We start from the raw sequence: 17,764 nt of genomic DNA on the forward strand, positions 1-17,764 counted from the left end.
ATGAAGATATGTTTTCCATATGTCCATTAGGATGGATATCATAAAGTGACGCACATCTGTAAATTATTGTAAGCATTGATTCATTTAGATGCTTTATTACAAGCTGGCCAATGCGTTATGTAAATGCTTTCAGCGAAGAACGTCTCCTGCAAAAGCAAAATTAAAAGAACTTGACGGGAAATGGACACATGAATAGCTTAGATCACCACAGTTAAAATGAATGAAATCATGCTATAGCAACATATAATCTCTACGGTAATAATATCAAAACAACCGCGATATTTAAAGAATCAGCGAAACTCACCAAAAAAGCAATTAATAAGCTTAGCGAAACTGTTATAGGATCTTGGCTATGGATCTTGAGGTGTTTCCAAACCACTATTTGTAAAGCTAACGAGTGGTTATTCAAAATGTTACCGATACTGTGAAATTTCAGTTTCTCGATATATTTATTAGGTAATCACAAAGTTTGAATACCGTAGGTACTTTTGTAAAAAAAAAAAAAAAAAAAAGCTGAACAATTATCATTATGAAAAACATATTCGGGATTAATTTTATATTATCTTCTTGCTGCCACTTGTAAAGCTGAAGCCATATTCACATGTATATGCCTTTAAAATTATTTATATTCTCACATGGATTAGAAGTTTGTTTCAATAATTCGATTGGCTCGAGCTACATTTGTATTTTCAACTCTCGGCGAGTTATAATATATTGAAAAGTTGAAATAGGAATAAAAAAAACGGCATGTTCCAAAATACTTTGATGTGAAATACCGATATCCATGTTTGTGCTTCGTTCAGTGTACAATATGGTAACACTAACATAAATATAGAGAGAGCAAATATCAATGGTAATATGGATTGCAATTTAGATTTGACAGAAATGTATTTATTATTGTAATAGAGCGATTTCCTCACATGATGTAATATTTCATTTTGTTTATATTGAAATAGTGATTATGCATCAGCTTGCATAAGGAAAGAAATCGCTTGAATATTCTTGAGATATTTGGATATTTTGATGACCTGCATTTTAACAATTACAGATGACATGTCTGATATTGTAAAAAGGGCAACAGAATATACAATCTGAATAGAGTAACAAACGACTGTAAGTAAACAATAAATGAAACTTAACTTACTCTTTTTAATGTTGTAATAAGTCTGCCATGAAAATTTTAGACACTCTGGATACAACAATTTCAAATTGCACAATAAGCCGAAGTATTTATTCCTTAGATTTCGTTTTGCAGGAAATGCACGAGTCTCGAAAAGCGAAAAGATCAAGAAATCCTACATTTGATGATACTTTAAAAACAAAAAACAAAGTCGAGAAAAAAATGAGGAAAACATGAACAATCCTATGAAAAAAAAACAACAGATTTTGTGGAGAAAATACGTAAACGAAATATGAGTCTGTTACGTGAGAATGCAACTTTATATTGTTTCAAATGGAATATGTCCATATCCTGATATTTGTCATCTCTGTACATTCTGTCATTCTGTGATTGATTTGCGGCTGCACTAATGGCAAAAACTTTAATACGTTTTAGGAACCATTCGAATTTTTTCTCACACTCATGACCTACTTTTTATCATTGAGATTAAATTTGGCTTTAGGAAATGTCTTCATTTTGAAATCTAATTCAGATATTAGCTGACCATGGTGTGCATGTGTGTTTCTTGACTGGTGAGACTGCCATAAATCATTTGATCTTGAAAACTAAGCAGGCACCAATGATGTCATAAGGATTCTGGGGATGGCCCACATGAAACAAAAACTATTTTGTTATGAATCTTATTTGTACTAACTTTATTTTTCTTGGTGAGTACCCGGCAGTAGCAGTGTACCCGAAACACACGTGTGAATGAATGTGCTCAATGACATGGTTCGAAAAAAGCATATGTGCATATTATATCGTTAAAAGAGAAAATCAGCTGTGTGATACATTTTGATACAAAGACTTATACATCCAATACTTGACTTGTCGTTGCCAACATTATCAGTTTTAACTAGTGGGGAGGTATATGACATTGTCATGGATATGTCAAGTCAAAAATTAGTCAGGGCAAGCTGGCAGTGAGTGAACTTAAACAAATATGTAAATGCGATATCTTTATTCTGACATGCAATTGATATTGGAGCTAATTTTAGATTAAATTATAAATTTGATGATACATGGATTCCTGTGTATTTTCAAAATTAACTAGTTTTCAGCGTTTATGTATAATTTTGAATGATTTTTATACATAATAAGAGTTTAATATTCCATATATATGTATATGTATGAGAGTAACCTGGACGCAAATATCATTGTTATGATTATTGAAATTCCTAGATAATACAGAAACCACAAACAAGAATGGAAATGAAGCTCGATTAGATACAGTTAATCACTCACCTCTTTTATGTTCGCCATTTTTTCAGTCTCTTATTATGATGCATCTACTGTTCAGTGATATAACTCGGTGACCTGCACAGAATTAAAGCCTAATTGATATACATATATCAAGATGTTTTCTAGTAATTTATAAAGCAAGTTCAATTTTGCTAAGTTGTGTAACTTCACACGTCAATCTACTAAGATAAAAGATAAGTTATCACAAATTACGTAATCGGTTGAAAAAATTCTACGAACTCGTGCGTGTGTCGTCATTCCCTAAAGTCAGCTCTGTGGCCGTCTCTACAATGGTTCTGAATTTGTATCACTGTGAAACTTCATCCTTATTATTTTCAATGTCAGTTCTGCTCAATACAACCTAAAGACAAATAAGAATATCCCTTTTCGATAATACATACGTTTGACACGTCCTGATAGATATCGGACACACAGTCAGCAGTCAGATGAGTCCCCTTTATCGGATCAAAAACCTAGAAAACGAGTATTTGGTCGTTTTCATCTGTTCTTTAATTTGATTCTCTAACTACATATTGTATACAGTGGGCATGCTCTGTTTAAGCTTGGCTAGATACAAGTGCGCTCCATTCATGTGTACAATACCTATGTTTGTGTATATTGCGTGAGTACATTTTTTACTTGGTCATGATTGCACAGCATGTAACATTTGATAACTGTCTCACTTGTTTTAAACTAGATATAGAGTAGTACATGTATAGAAATACTTGTTAGCTTAACTCATAATTTAGTATGTGTGTTTATAGTATACTCCAATAGAGCGTCAATTACCGTATGTACAAATACAACAGAACGTATTTTGTTGTAACTTGATTTATACTAGGGTCGATACATGCACACTGTATTCTTATAATATTGTGTACATGTGGTAGATATTATATATCTATATATATATATGTATATATATATATATATACAAACATATATACTTGTAAGTCTATAGTGTAAGTATTTTGTATAGTGTTTTACGTGGTATTTGGTGGTTGCTAGTTGGAAGTTGTTCTAAATTATAAGCATTACGGATGTCTGGTTTCGACGTTGGGATTTCGCCCCTTTGACGGTCGTAAGGTGGCAAAACAGAAAACCTACGTTCATGAATGCTATATTGGCTCCACAGTGATGATTCTCACTAGACAGTCTACCATCAATGTGTCCAGATATGAATGTAAGAGTCGGAGGATGGAGGACTTAGAGTTGTGTCTCAGTTGCCTCGTGTCAATTCTCACCTGAAGAAGCTGTTAACGTGATGACATGTTTTTATGTGTAATGGCGTCATCTACGTGATTTATGTGCATCGTGTTAACATGGCTACACATGTTAACAAGGGGCGATGTTGGGAACTTACTTCTTTCCGTGATGGATTGAGAGCAAATCGGTCGTGTAACGACGAACGTTTCCTTAGAAACGGTATGTTCACATTGTAGATATACATCGGCGCGATAGATATAATTACGGAGTAGGAGTCGTTATATATATATATAGATAAAGAATCGAAACATAATTGTCACTTGATGTCAGATGTGTCAATTCAAAAACATTTAACAGAGGAAATCATCAAAACTACCAGGCTTTGTATTCTGAAGGAAGTTACAGGGAAAGGGGCTCTAGAATATTAACACGAAGCGAATGTAACTAGAACTAGTCCTATATAGAAAAGTAAGTATATGTTATTGTTGTCGATATCCAGTCTTACTATACGCTATATATAAAGACTCCTTTATCACTTTTGATACCGATGCCGTTATATTATATATATATATATATATATTTATTCAACAAAAAGAAATGCAAACGGAAGTTCTCCCCTGCAGTACACCGTAGCTGTAAGGAAGTAATGGAATATTAGGTCAGGTTTTACATCAATAATGGTCTCACTACTCGACAATCTACTCTAAAATCAGTCCTGACAATGTCATTGTCTGACTTTGAGAACTTCTACAAATCAGGAATTGCAATGTTCATGGATGGTCATTGTCAAATTGCTGTCACAGGACAATTTGGCGTTGCCACTTGTACAATCAACCGTCTCTATACGAGTTTCCCGAACGTGATAGATACGTTTGGGCTTCTGTGTTTAGGAAGGCATCTCCCATGAAAATCCCTTTTAATGGTTCTCGATCCAAACCTCCATGTCGTTCATGGAATGGCCGCCATATAGCCCCCGCATGTCTCCTATAGAGCATCTGTAGAATGAGCTGGACAGGCATATAAGGAAGAGGTGCCCACACCAGGTACTAATATGTCATTTTGACTTTTTTCACTAGTATCCTACTTTCAGTAATTACTGACGGCAAGGGCAATGTGACACAGACTTTTCTTCTACAGTAATGTAAACAGTAGACTTGTCCCTTTAAATTGATACCGAAGTTGGTACAGATTTCCCAAAATATCAAAGATTATTGATTGCCTAATTTAGTATTGTCTTTTTTAGTTGAGCATATTTAAGTATAAATTATTTCTTGTCCGTAAAATGTAGGAATTCATTAATCTTATCAAGGCTTAGATGATCACCATAGTGGTGATATAAAAATATCATACCATCATTTGATTTGAATCAGCAAGTGACGATATGACTGTGATCGATTTAGTGACCAAAGCGGTGCTTCCTGGTCAGTGCATTGAATCGTTTTTCCTGTTCGGACGTAAGAGAAGCAGATGTCGATTAAACTAGCTTTCCATCAAATATTAACTGTTTACTTTTCTCTTTTCTTCTCAAATTTGGTATGTAAAGCAGTTTCGTAAACAATTCTTACCAGATAATAGCATACAATGATATAATACTACGTACAACAGTCTAATATTGTTATATTACTTATATAATGTTTATCTACATATATGCATATAAACTTACCAGAATATCGTGAAAAAAGTGTCAACGGATCTCGTTCCTTGTGGTCGTAGTAAAGCCCGATTCGGGTTGCATTTCGTCATCGTCTTTAGTATCGAAACTTAACAAAGAAACACAAAAGTATTTAATTTTGGTTTTCTAAAAGTAAAGTCAGCTAGATAAATGTAAACAGGTGCGAATGTACCATGTAAATAGAAATACATATCATTAGAAAATCAAAGGACAACTAATCAATAAATATACTATGCAGGTGGATTTTTGTGATCATAAATATGAAGATATTTTCGATGGTTGGAGATATGATTTTTTTGTATATCTGTACTCAAAACAGATCACTTAGTGACGTTAAACTTTTTGTCTCTCATCAAAAACAAGGATTTTTTGTCTTTAATGGACGTACATCTCTTTCGTAATTGAGTTTGTTATATGCCATCGCAGACTTCAAAAACAATAAATAAACATAATCAATAATAAGAATAATAACATTTTAGCATGATGTTTTACAGTTTCCGAACAGTACACAGACAACAGTTAACCTTGTATATAATTTCATTTTTTTCCCGTCTGTTTAAGATATATCGAGTGCCTAAGTCTTCAAGTCACCATTAAATATAGTGAATTGCGTCGAGTATATTTCTATTATTTTTTTTTTTTTCATTGTCATTGTGATAAGCAAATTACCAGATAAAAGGTATACGTAAATTCTAACTCGTTTTCTAAAACATTTTGTAGAAAGTTCACGAATAACATCATAAAGGAGTAATCCGACATCGAATACGATAAACACAATTATCAATGAACTGTATGTTTGTACTTTTTATTTGTTAAAAGGAGACTTTGTGTTTTCTGGTCATTCTCGACATGATACTGAATGATTAAAATCCGACTATTTTTTACAATTCGTCGACAACATCTATATTTTACAATACAACAATATCACGGTAACTAATAACTTAGTTCATAATAGTCATTTTAGAGGTGATTGTTTCATGTCATGTATGTTTAAATGACTGATTAATGTTTATCGAACAGTCAAGAACCAGGATAATTTTTGACCAAACTCTTTTGTTGTCATCAGTCGCGGGTCTTAGAAATTAGCAAATATAGCAAATTGTAAAATAAAACAAATGGATTTTAGAATTGAAATAATGGTTTGTGAATAAATAACGTGTTGAATTAAGATAAATAAACAAAAGTATTTAAACAGTGAAAAAGGCACGTGTATATTGTCATGTCCGCTTCCAAGTTGTAAATATAGAATACAAATTATTTCAAATCAAACAGTCACAGAAAATGAAAGGAATCTATAATAAATTCGAAGTCCTAGTAAAATGTTACAAATGACGTAATTCATTGATAATATCTAAACTAAGAAGTCACCCAGATAAGTCATTCCGTTCGACCATTTTGTTATATCATGTTAGACTGAAAATCTCCATCGTTCGTTACACCTAACAGCACATTTATCTAAGTGAAGATCGATTTACGTTTTTTGTTTGGCAATGAATAAGCAGGAAACATATGGTATGTCGACGCGGTGAACTGTTTTACAAAAGGAGTCATAGATATAGCTATAACTATATAACTAATTTGTCATACTACATGTAAGCACAAAAGGTAGTTACAGTAAATAACCTCACTGATAAACACTATAAATACACTGATCGCAGACCTGTCTTTTTTTAAAACGGGTTTTCGAAATTGTGTGAAATAGCATGACTAAAATTGTGGTAATCTGGCGTGCTTTTACAAAATAGCTTTAATAGCTATTAGTTATTAACCACTTCAATAGACGCTTTATTCATAGCAAAATATGGTGCACGTCGTATCGAATAGCATTATATATGTTACAGGATACAGAGTGATGCTATAAAACAACTACTGATTTAGTGTTCTTAGAATAACAGATTACACGGGTTCGATTGTAACCTCATCCGCGAGGTATATCTAAATGTACAACCAGGTGTTAAGGAATAGTATTTTGCGTTATCGATGGCGCCCGTCGTGTTGAACATGGGCAATCTATCAAACATATTTCTTTGTTGTGTTTCAATGAGGTCACTACTATGACCGACCTTGCAGAGAGGAAAAAAAAACACCGATAGAAACAGGAGATTTGACGAAGAGTTATTTGGGTTTTTTAATCGATATACCATTAGTTTAACCTATTTAATACACAGTACCTTAATAAGACTTATCCCAGATTCCATATTTCTTAGAAAGGTAGTAAATTCGTTGTACTTAAAGTTGCCAACGTTCGACATAAAGTTTACGAAGGACTGGTGCTACTAAATCAGTTATTATACATGGATATTACTAGATAGCATCTAAGCTAACATAATTGATACTGTAACCAGAACAAAAACAACTGTCTATAGTCATAAAAAATACCTCTCGCAAGACACAAATGACACCATTCAATATCTTTAATGGCATATTGGACAACCATCGTCTTCAGAACTTTTCAACTGGAATTTAACAGTTAAATCCATTTAGGGAAATTCTTATACATTTGACACCTTTCTAAATACGACAAATACAAATATATACATTTAGGGAAATTCTTATACATTTTATACCTCTCTAAATACAGCAAATATAAATATATCAATATCGAAACTTATTGCACCCTGATATCATTTTACTATAGGAACAGGTTTTATGTACAACTTACGACAGGGCTGAGTGTGTATTGTGTAATACTCGGTAATTACGTTTTGTTAGTTAATCAATAATCAAAGCATTCTAGTTTTAAGTCTGCGAATTATATTGCATAATGTATGTTTATATACAAGGTCGAAATAAACTTGAAACAGAATCCGTCATAGACAAATATAAAATACATGTAACATTTATACATCTATTTAAAGATAGATGATTTTAGGATATTTAACTTCTTGTTTTGCCTATCTTAATTTTTACGTTTCTTTTATCAAAACAAGTTCAGTGTTTTGACTGTAATGAATGTACACCCATTTCACTTTTGATTTCGCTTCTTGTTGATCTTGTCTTCATCGACTTTAATTAAATGATATGAAAAACAGTGAAATTTAAATAAAAAGAAGAAAGTTATACCGATCATATTACAATAATGTAAATCTAATATATGCCATCTAATAGGCTTTGTGTTTGGTTTCGTTATTGTTACTCCAACAAAATACTATTTGGAACCCCATCATAATGTTCTTATCTATTCAAGCTAACATCTGATTATAATCAGTGTGTGTTAATAATAGTAATTACATTTCCGCAATTGCATTGTTTAATTATGTGAAGTGTTTTTATTTGATCATTTTTTTCAATTCTTACGTTTTGAAGTGAAGTTCATAGTTATTTCTGATTTCAGTTTAAATAAGACAACTATTCTTCCTCTCCGTGCCTCAAAAGCGTGAAACGCGATTATTTTTTTTACAATATCTCGACAACATCGATCTATTGAATTATCACGCCACCTAGTTATGTCGAAATGATGAAGTTTTATCTCCATTCCGTCTATAAATGTGGGAGATATATATATCAATTCTTTCCAATCTATACAATAATGTAAACAAATACCTGTCAATCAGACAGTCCATACTGCAAAAAGGACAATAACAAAATCAGTAATAAATTAAAAAATGTCTTCGTTATCTTGCAGGTAACATCATTCAGTACTATTGTCTTAATTATGGATATCTGGAATTAGTTTCAGACAAGTAAATAGGAAGGCGGCCATAGGAGCCTGCCCCCGTATAATTTCTTATCTAGCTCAACTACTGTTTTTTTCTTTTCCGAAAAATAATTTTACACCTTTCCGACACCCAGATTTCATAATTTCAGTGAAAATGTATTTTTATAAAGTTGTCAATTTCAGCATCAAAGACATAAGTTCGTAGATAAAAGAAGTTTATCTCGAAATTGTAATTCGCAACATAGTATCAATTTCTTTTGATAAATATTTCCAAAACATCGTGTTTATTCATAAAACGTAAAAAAACAAAATATTCTCGGATGAAAATGCACTTGCAGAGACACAATTATGAAGAAAAATGCCATAAATTTGCAATTTTCTCCCGTTATATAGTTTTGGATGCAAATTTCCATCAGAAAATCGGATAGAGCTTTACTTGTTTCATATGTGTACCAAAAATCAGCAAATTCCATGTGGTGGAACGTTCTCATATCGCCGCCTGAATGTGGTTGTAAATTGAAAAGGGGAAATGAGTAACAACCTTGTCTGAAACCCTATTTCATAGCTTATTATATACAAACTTTTATATTGAATATCAGAGCGGATATTTTCATGACAGATTTATGATGTGTAACGACTAAATAAATAGTATCGATATAAAGATTTACACTGTGGACACCCTGATACATGAATACTGTTCTATCTCAAGCGGTCCTCTTCTGAATTTTCTGATCGTGTGGCCTTGTACATTTATCCGTATCTTCTTGTCTTTGTCTATACGTTTACGAAATCATTCACTCGACGCTAGCTATTCTTGTCTCAATTTCCTTGTTTTATTGACCCATCTCCAAAGCGTTGTAGCTCTGTCAGGGTTGGGACCCTGACTTGTCTCACTTTCTTTGTGCCTGCCGACCACGCCACATCGAATAGATAGATTATCCATATGAAATACTTTATTTTGCTCTAAGTAATCAATCAATTCTGCGCTTCTTGGGGGTATTGAATGTGATTTATTAATTTGTCTTGTTATTTTATGTAATTAGTTGTTCGTTATTGATCACACATTTTCGCATAATTGCACCAAACTACTAAGTATTAGCTGTTTACAGCAATCATCGGTGGCTTGCTATTTTGTTACTTTATCGACGCTTCATAAACCAATCGTTATTGTTTCAAGATGGAGGGTAAATGTGTTGGAGAAGTATACTTCAAGAAACGTAGTGGCAATACGAACAGAAGTGCACGCAATGTAAATAGTCCACAATATAAATGGCTCCTAGATACGCTGGTGCAACAAGGATTGATGTCAGCAAAGGAACAAGCATTTATTTGCCAGAAGTGCTACATGAATATCTTCGGAACAAAAATCAGCCTGAACCTGAACCCGAGCAGAACCAGAAAATAGAGGAAGAAGACGACTCCCCGTCCCATATCCTGCCGTTGCTGACCCTTTATGATCTTTTGAATGGATCATCTTCACACCAACAATGCTGTCTCTGTCTTCTTACCTTTCCAAAAAAATGGAACAAAATCATCAGTCTTACCAAAACGTGCAAGACATCACCTGATCTATTCACACAAACCGGGGTGTCCCACCTCATCCCGCGTCTGCTCCATTCACCTTCTTGGTAACGACTTAGATCCGTCTACAGAGGTTGTCCTTGATGGTAGAGGTTCCTTGGAATCTCAGTTACCATCAAAATCGTCCGAAATCATTAATGACCTGCTAGAGGTGTCGCACGTCCTTTCACAGAACCAGATTGCGTTTACAATAAGCTTTTCTTCTCTTGATGACTCGGCATGCATGGCCTGGACAGGTTGGTCCAAAGATCAGTTCCTCGAAATCCACTCGCACTGTTCCCCATATCTTTCATCTGGTATATATACCAAGACCACACACGATGCTCTATTACTGTTCTGGGTAAAACTGAAAACCGACATTTCCTGGAGTAAGTGTTCTTCTCTTTTTGGAATTTCCAAGTCAAGTGTGTCCAAAACTTTCCACTCCATAGTACAGGCATTAGACAAATCGATAGTCCCACAATTTCTAGGTCCGGATCACTTGACAAGAGAACAATTGCTCGGGCACAATACTGTCTTTTCAGAAGCATTATTTTGGAGATAAAGCCACTGCCATATTAGATGGCACCTATATTTATATCCAGAAAAGCTCCGACCACAAGCTCCAGAGAATGTCCTACTGTGGCCAGAAGAAGAGAAACTATGTCAAATTCATGAGCATCGCCTTACCAGATGGCAACATTCTGGACACCGTCGGACCATTCACTGGCAACGAAAATGATGCTACAATTACAAAAAAGTCATGGACAAGCTAGTTACTTGGCTACAACCAGACGACAACGTTGTCGTTGACCGAGGTTTTAGAGAAGTCCTACCAGTTCTCGAAGCCTCTGGCCTCAATGCTAGCATGCCGTCATACCTGAAACCCGGTCAAAGTCAACATTCTGACGTCCAAGCAAATCTTGACAGAACTATCACCAAATCGAGGTGGATTGTGGTCGTCTGAAACACTGGACGTTCTTCCGAACGCAATTGGTGTCCAACAGCTTTATCAATGTCATTGAGGCTTTGCTTCGATCCGTCACAGCCTGTCTGAATGGTATTAGAGGACCGATCTACCAGAGATCTCCAGAGAGAGAGGTGCCAAAGATAGGCTAATGGCTGAACGTATGAAGGACCGTTTGACAACACCGAATGGTTTAGCTCAGAAAGTCAAGATAGATCCGGATCTATCTAGACGGGCAAGGTCCGAGTTTGTCAAGATGGATGCATCTTCCGTACTGTTTCCCCGTCTCGATCTTGATTACTTGAGAACCATTACGTGTGGAACGTATCAGATATCTCTGGCTCCTGGTTACATCGTCGAACATTTAAGTTATTGACGGAGACTATGAGGTGTGGCTTTACCAGCACTCCCCAGACCTTCTCCGATGTCAAATACATTCTCGACAGAAAAGCCAAACGAAATATAACGTTTGGATACGGTTCACCGTTTCACCCGATGTTGAGGCCCCAATAAAGGACTACTATTGCCACTGCCCAGTTGGAGAGAGAACGATGGGAATTTGTGCGCACATCTCCAGTATCTTGTACTACCTTGGGTATTTCAGGACACTGGAAAACCCTCGACCATTACAACCACAGGTAAAGAAATTGACAAAACTTGAAATAGTTTTCCATGCGGCAACGGAGTGCATATGTCGAAAGTATGTTTGGGGCTCCCGTAAATGCGAAAACCAACCAAAATCATAAGGAACACGTTTTGTTTGTTGTTCTATTTGTCAGCCAATGTCTTCAACCACGGCGACTTGTGAAGTAGCCGTCTTGGATTTTTTTTATGAAAAAGTGTTTCTCTTTCTTTTTTTCATATCTGTGTACATATTCTCAACATACCGAGCAAATACTCTCGTTTTTTTGTTAATTATCTAAAGAAAGTCGAAAATCGGCAATTCAACCATAGGCTAATTCAACCCAACATTTGAAAATGTTCCACCACTTACATTTTGATTATTTTTCATCTCATCAATAGCATATTACATACTATTTAATAGGATAAAAATTGGTTTGCATCCAACGCCCATAAAAGGGTGTATTCTCTAAAAAACAGTTTTTGTGCCTAAAATGTTATCATCGAAAATGGCATTTTTGGGATTGTTTCTTCCATAAAACAGCCAAATGGCGCGATGGAAACATGATTTTTTGTCACAAGCATGTCATGAATGTAATCGTTACGGTGACTATCATTTGATTAGATTTTCATTAATATTTTACATAACATGCACATTATATCAACACCTAGACAGCTTCTAAAAGGTACAACTTTGAGGAGCCATAAAAAACAAAACAAGTGACCTAAATCTTTATACTTTATAGATTTGTGACCTCAACGGCATGGACAATGCACCACCAACAGGAAACTTGAATCAGAGAAGGGGCCGTTTTGGAAACCGACCCTTTAAACCAAACTGATCTTCAGATAATAAAGTCATCAACACGAATGCCTGATTCTGATTTTCCTGCCACGTTATGTCAGAGATAAACTTTATCCTTTCGTTTCATTACACCTGATCACGCAATTATTCAGGAGAGTGTTTCACGAATCTTTATCTGACGACATATACATACAGCAGGTGAACAAAATATATAATTACAGGTAAGAAAGATTGCCAGATACTTTTAGACAATAAAGGTAAAAACGAAGACAATCAAAGCATATAATCTGCACCGATAAGTATTATAACACAGGGTAGAATTGATTTTGTTCACCATTCTCAAAGCTTAGCACACTTGAAGACAATCAAAGCATATAATCTGCACCGATAAGTATTATAACACAGGGTAGAATTAAGTTTGTTCACCATTCTCAAAGCTTAACACACTGATAAGTGACATTTGTCTTTATAAACGGGCGGCTTTGTGTTATATCATGAATACGATTTGATGACTTGGCGTGTCCTCACTCAGTAAACATCATAGCTGGAAGAGCTTGTAATAACGCTAACATAATCACGGGTCCAATGAAGGCAACCAGGTCATATGCATCTCCTGAACCAATAACAATAGCACATGATAGTATTTTGTTCAATATACAATTCTAAAAGTTGGTATCATGGAATTTAATTTCAATCTTTGAAATGATTTTTTACTGTTTCTGGTATTTGGTCTTATTGAAATCACTAACAAAACGGTGATATTTGACTAATTTTAGCTGATGAACCAGTATATTTTACATATTTTTGGACAATCATTGGACAATACGCCATTCTCAAACTCAAACTTTCCTGAGGCCGCTGCTATACATGCCAAAAACACTGATAAGTAACATTCATGATCTTGCGTGTCTTCAATTAGTTAACATCATAGCTGAATAGAATATGTAATAATTATCAAATACCAAAATAATGAGGGATATTGGTTAAAAACACTTTGCACAAGTGGAACAACACTATACAAATTACATGATATTCTGTGATGTTACAACATGCCTACTGTTATAGTGTAAAATGTTATCGGTAAGGAGCCATTGTAATTGGAAAACAGATAAGATATTATATGATCAATGTTTCTTACTAGAAAACGTTGATAAAGATTCGATGGAAGTGCCTTTGCTTCCAGGTAACAAACACATGCGGAGAAATCATTTCGTTCGCGTATATATTCTACACTCTCCCCGCCAATTTGTATGCTAAGTATATTCAAATATACTACAGAAATGCATGTTCAGCTATCCTTTCGATTCACATTGGTAATACAATGCAAAACAATATCGAATTCACAAGAAATAGTTATATATCATTGCTGTCATGGTCATGTCATAAGCAAAATTCATTGTGAAAGTACACGTCATTTGTTTTTCCTTCGTAAATTTAATTGATTAACAAATGCTTTCTTCATCTGACATTGAAAATAACCATCACATTAATTCGTACGCAATCTTTATGACAGAGCATTTTTCTGTTCTTTCTTTACTAGAAACAAAATATCGTTTGTGTTTATTTTTGATATCATCTTAAATGCTGCAATGTTTTCACTCTCGACTTCATATTAGTGTCCCCATACTATCGTTAATTGACCTGTTTCAGAACATCAATAAGATTTAACTTCTATCTTTTACACACGGATTTCGACAACTGACTAAATGTAATACTTATCATGTTATCAAGAACTGATTTAGTTACACCTCCATGTTAGATATAGAAAATATCATCTAATTCTTTCTATTTTTTATAATAGTTGTAACAAATCATGGGAAGGTGACAGTCATACAGCAGACAAACATAGAACAATACAACGACAGATCAAACGTCTCCTTGCAGATTACGTGATATACTAATGCATGCCTGCAATCATTGCCGATATGGAATTGATATGAACGAACATCTGCTAATATCAATTAAGCTATCCGCACTGATAATGGACATATCTCTTTATAAATGCAAAACATTGCAATGGCGTCATAACACGAGTGAAATTCTAGAGACCTTGCGTGTGTTTACGAAGTAAGAATTCACTTTAAATAATACCACAGTGTCATTTATTAGAAACTTGTATTAAACAACATACGATACGCATGTTTAATATCAATATAAAATATGAAAGATACCCAGTGATGTTATAGCATAATTCCGCCATAATGATACTTTCATCCGCAAATAATACCGATCTGATCTTTGATTTGTCATTGACTGCTTAGGTGCACGCAAGATAAATTTAAATACGCTACCTAGATGAACAATCATGTCAACATTGACAACGCTATTTGACATATGTAATAAATATTGATATTGATCGCACCTAAGATGCCTTCGATTAAAGGGCATGCAAGTCACAATAACGACAAAAAATGTTATGCACAGGATCGGGGTTCGGACAGAGTGTGTACTGTGGACTCTACAATATTTACTTTTGACGACATAATCTTAGCTGGTGATAAAGAATTGAATCGGCAGTATTCCATGCGTCTTTGTGTTTTGATGCCTTATTGTTGACATTAATGGACCGATTGACATGTTGAAACAGATAATTGATTTAAGAATCATTTAGTTTATCTCTATTCCAGATATTACTATGCATATATATAGCTTTGGCAATCATGTTAACATTTCCCTGTTAACCAGACAGTCATACAGCAAACAGTTAAACAAAACAATCAACGGTAATTTGATGTCTCCTTGAAGATTTGTAGGTGGCGTCATTTATTATTATCATCTACACCTGATCACAATTCTATTCAAGTGATCGTTATATATGACTCTCGTTCCGACTAATGAACTTGAGGTAAACCGATTTACAAAAGATACTGTGATAGACACAATATGCACTAGACGCCTTTTATTAATACAAGTAAACACGGAAAGTTATCCAAGCATATCTATCTCCAGTACCAATGAATATAGCACATGGTAGTATTTGGCTCACTGTGCCATTATCAAAGTCAGTATCATCGACAAAAGTGACATGTTTGAATATAATTTTGTTTTACTAGTTCAAGTATTGTTTGCAATAGAATTACTGACACAATGGCGTCATTACGATAATTCTATATGCGGAACCCATTTTGTTCGTATTCATCAAAGTTGTATTGCGCATTGGCATTGCGTGTCTTCACTCAGTAAACATGATATCTGTTCGATTAGGTAAGAACTTTATATATACATATATATATTTGCCTTCCGCGCAAGTCGTTTTGCAAGGTATATCTTCATACACACACCTCACCTTGTCCGTTGGCACAGACAACGCCAAGAATCTATAAATGTACATTGTGTAGAAACCCATTACACCTGAAGGTCGCATTTGCTACGCATACAGCTTTTGTGCACTAGTTATAAGAGAACTGAGTGTGTATTATTGAATGCACATAATATATGTGCTGTTTGTATAATAATACGCTGACGAAAATTGTTAGAAAAGGCCAGAAGCGGTAGCCATGCAATTCAGTTTAAAGTCTGAGTACTATGTCTTATGTATTTCTGCATATTTGAGCTAGAAATAAATGTGAAACGAACTCCATTCCACTTTAATATAACGCAATATCACACCGACAAATAAAATATATCCAATTTTGCTATCTGTCATCACCTACTTCAACAATCAATTTGTCTATATAAAACAAAACACACGTGGTGTTTTACAGTTTCCTTATCCTCCAAAGGTAATAGCTACTCGGGTTTAGACTATTTTCTGCTTTTTTCGTGTTTGTTTAAGATGTATCGGGTGTCTTTGTATTCAAGTCACCTTTGCATTTGTGAAATATTAGTGTGGTCAGCCATGTCTTGAAAATCGACTGTTTACAACCAAAATAAAATGTCCTTTGTTGACTGTGGACAACAAATCAAATCAACAAATTTAAACCTATTGAATGGAACATAATTTACGCCCGCAGTAATACCTGCTTTAACGCACTTAAAAGCGACATTCGTCTTTATATCGCTGGATCTCCCTATCACGTTAGAACATGAATAAACTCTGGTGCATGACATCTATTAACTTAGTTAACATCATAGCTATATGAATTTGTAAATATTGTAATTATAAAAGATACTTTACACAAGCAGAATAACACTTTCAATGTTACATGACACGCAGTGATGTTATAACATGACTGATCTCATACTGATATTATTTGTCGCCAATGAACCATTAGAATTAGAAAACAGTAACAACATAAAATATGTTATAGTTCTTACCAGAAAATGTTGATAAGGATTCGACTAAAGTGCCTTTCTCCAAAGAACGCAAATCTATGCACATATATATATATGTATTGTGTTTGTCTTTGCCTGCAGGGCGGTATACATACTCCCTCCACACAAAACTTCCTTCGAAGCTTATCTAACTGCACCCATGATTAGATCACCATTCTTGTTACCATTGGCAATCCCAAACAAACAGGTATGTTGGTGAGTCTATATATATCCATTGTGTAGAAACCCACTACACCTGAAGGTCGCATTTGCTACGCATACAGCTTTTGTGGACTAGTTATCAGAGATCTGACTGTGTATTATTAAATGCACATAATATATGTGCTGTTTGTATAATAATACGCTGACGAAAATTGTTAGAAAAGGCCAGAAGCGGTAGCCATGCAATTCAGTTTAAAGTCTGAGTACTATATCTTATGCATTTCTGCATATTTGAGCTAGAAATAAATGTGAAGCGAAATCCATTCCCACTTTACTATAACGCAATATCACACCGACAAATAAAATATATCCAAGTTTGCTATCTGTCAGCACCTTTCCTGTGAACACCCTCAATCCAACACAAATAGGTATGTTGGTGAGTCTACAAATATCAAAAC

At 34.5% G+C, this 17,764-nt stretch overlaps 1 long non-coding RNA gene across 1 annotated transcript; it reads right to left on the minus strand.

Annotated features, from left to right (window-relative positions):
• Positions 1-2,404: 2,404 nt before the first annotated feature.
• Positions 2,405-17,253, minus strand: LOC132564449 (uncharacterized). Its single transcript, XR_009554880.1, has 3 exons — positions 17,148-17,253; positions 5,271-5,367; positions 2,405-2,476 (listed from the first exon to the last, which is right to left on the minus strand). It is a non-coding gene; the product is annotated as an uncharacterized LOC132564449 (long non-coding RNA).
• Between the last annotated feature and the right edge of the window lie 511 nt (positions 17,254-17,764).

The sequence above is a fragment of the Ylistrum balloti genome, unplaced genomic scaffold (assembly GCF_031769215.1).
Source record: "Ylistrum balloti isolate Yb309-2 unplaced genomic scaffold, AGI_CSIRO_Ybal_v1 Utg372284, whole genome shotgun sequence".
Classification (NCBI taxonomy): domain Eukaryota; kingdom Metazoa; phylum Mollusca; class Bivalvia; order Pectinida; family Pectinidae; genus Ylistrum; species Ylistrum balloti.